The sequence below is a fragment of the Coptis chinensis genome, chromosome 7 (genome assembly GCF_015680905.1).
Source record: "Coptis chinensis isolate HL-2020 chromosome 7, ASM1568090v1, whole genome shotgun sequence".
NCBI classification, from domain to species: Eukaryota; Viridiplantae; Streptophyta; class Magnoliopsida; order Ranunculales; family Ranunculaceae; genus Coptis; species Coptis chinensis.
Window position 1 is genome coordinate 62,689,183 of NC_141462.1, and position 2,690 is coordinate 62,691,872.

Below are 2,690 nucleotides of genomic sequence, written 5' to 3' on the forward strand. Positions count from 1 at the left end.
TCTTTTTAGCATGTCACGTGTCACCTTCTTTGACCCACTTAGCATATATTCTTCATGGCTTGAATATATCATCTAGAAGACAAAGGCCCGTAAAAGAAAATTTTCTCTTTAGATCCACATCACCGGCGTACTGTTTTCTTGGTATCCTGCAAACTTGCAATGCAACTCAGTTGACAGTTGCATGGCTTCACTTGGGCTTTAAACGTCCCCAATGATAGAAATCTTTTTTTTTTTTTTTTTTTTTCTAAATTGGCAATATATACACAACATACAACTTAGATGGTTCGGTTTAAGTTGTGATTGTCATTAGAAACTTGGAACATTTTCATGCGTATGGTCTATGGTGGTATGGATCGGCTGGTTATAGAGCATGAAATGATCTATATTACGGTGTTGAAATCACTAGAGTTGAGTGTTTTAAGAGAAAAAACCCTCAGCTTGAGTTGCACCCATGCAACTCTTTAGATCTGGATCATATATATAGTCATGGGCCAATTGTTTGGGAAGGGATACTAACTCCACGTGGCTAGTAAAGTAGATAGGGAATGGGTTCTTCCAGTAACTACCAGCTTGGAGTACAGGATCAGCAAAGAACTAAAGAGATGGATAGAGAGGCATGTAGAGGCCATGCTCATGCTCAGCACTCATTTAGCAGCAGCAAAAGCTAAGGGGGATGAACTTCATTTGAATCCCCAATCAACTTGCTTAATTGGGTCCCACTTCACATACATAGCCCACAACACACATACATACATAGTAAGTCAGTGTTTACCCCAACCCCCTTTCTCTCCTTCAACCATGAACCTTCCTAACCATCTCATTAGTTGACCCACACTAAAACCCAAAACCCATCAATTGAAACTTAGAAAATCTATCCATCTGGACTCCTATATATACTCTACTTTTAATCATTCCAAATCATACTCACTCAAGACTCATTTTATTTCTAAAAAAAAAAAAAACTTAATATTAGAAATGGATACCGGTTGCACTGATGAAACAAGTGATACAATTTCAATGTCACCTACCACGATAATGGTATCGATACAGCCTGAAAAGTTATGCCGTGTTCGGAGTGGGTCTAGTGTGGTAGTAGACACGGAGAACGACATCGAAGCAGAATCAAGAAAGCTGCCTTCATCTCAATACAAGGGAGTAGTCCCTCAACCTAATGGGCGTTGGGGAGCTCAAATATATGAGAAACACCAAAGGGTATGGTTGGGCACCTTCAATGAAGAGAAAGAGGCTGCAAAGGCCTATGATATCGCAGCACAAAGGTATCGTGGTCGTGATGCTATCACAAACTTCAAGCCATTGTTGGACAACAAAGAAGACGATATCGAAGCAGCCTTCTTGAGCTCTCATTCCAAGTCTGAAATTGTCGATATGCTTCGTAAACACACCTACAATGATGAATTTGAACAAAGTAAGCGCAACCGTGGGAATGGTTCTATTTCTAAGAAAAGTAGGGAGGGAGTTGATATGCCCTCGTTTGGAACTAAAAGTCTGTTTGAAAAGGCGGTAACACCAAGCGATGTAGGGAAGTTAAACCGGTTAGTTATACCTAAACAACACGCCGAGAAGCATTTCCCATTGCAGATTGGGACTACTTGTAAGGGCATGTTATTGAATTTTGAGGACAAGGGTGGGAAAGTGTGGAGATTCAGATATTCATATTGGAATAGTAGTCAGAGCTATGTGCTCACAAAAGGGTGGAGCAGATTTGTAAAAGAAAAGAAATTGCAAGCTGGAGATGTCGTTAGTTTTTTACAATCAAGCGGGGAAGATAAGCAGCTTTACATTGATTGGAAATCAAGAGCAAGTTCAGGTCCTATTGAGTTGCATAACCAAATTTACCCAGTTAACTCTGTGAACTTGGTTCAACCTGCAGTTCAAGTGGTTAGACTATTTGGTGTGAACATTTTCAAAATACCAGTTAGTAGTGTTGTTGTTGATTATGGTAGTTGGAATGGTAAGCGAATGAGAGATGTAGATTTCTTATCAGTAGAATGTTGTAAGAAGCAATGCTTAGGAGAAGCTTTGTAACATTATCTTTTGTTTTGCTATTTTCTTCTTTTTTTAAAGCTTTGTAACTTGTTGGAAAGGGAAGGTGGAGGGAACTAGTGTAAGAACAACTTGCAAGCCAACTTGCAAAAATGGTAATGTATATTAAAAGACAAAAGGCTTTAAAAGTTCGATCTTTTCTTCTTCATTGTTCATTTCTTTATGTTTGGTTGTACTTAGTACTAAGATGTACCTAATTTTCTCCCACTCACCAAAACCGACATGGCTGCTTTTCCCAATTTTTAATAGTTGGAGAGAGATTGAGGGGGAACTTCTGTCCTTCAATGGCTATATTTAGTGGTGGGCTAGTAGGAGGAACTCCAGTCTTCCTCAAACTTCTGTCTCTCCGGCCTGTTCTACTTTAAGTACGTGCATTATAAAATGATCACAACTCATTTTTAAATAAGAACTTTATCCTGAAAGAGAAAGATATGCATTTAGATAAGTTTTATAGGAAATAAATTAAGATCATTCTCACCACAGCTTTAAAACAAACTCGGCTCCAATTGATGTTCTCTGTTGTGATGCTCAGGAAATATATATATAACGACATATATAGATATGATATAAAGTTTACGTACGGTGGAATCATATCTATATATATATATAAAAGCTCGCGCACATTC

General features: G+C 38.4%; 1 pseudogene across 1 annotated transcript; it reads left to right on the plus strand.

The window, feature by feature from the left end:
• Positions 1-228: 228 nt before the first annotated feature.
• Positions 229-2,212, plus strand: LOC147488319 (AP2/ERF and B3 domain-containing transcription factor RAV1 pseudogene; annotated as a pseudogene). The gene has a single exon (XR_015201862.1). The product of XR_015201862.1 is annotated as an AP2/ERF and B3 domain-containing transcription factor RAV1 pseudogene (transcript).
• Positions 2,213-2,690: the final 478 nt, after the last annotated feature.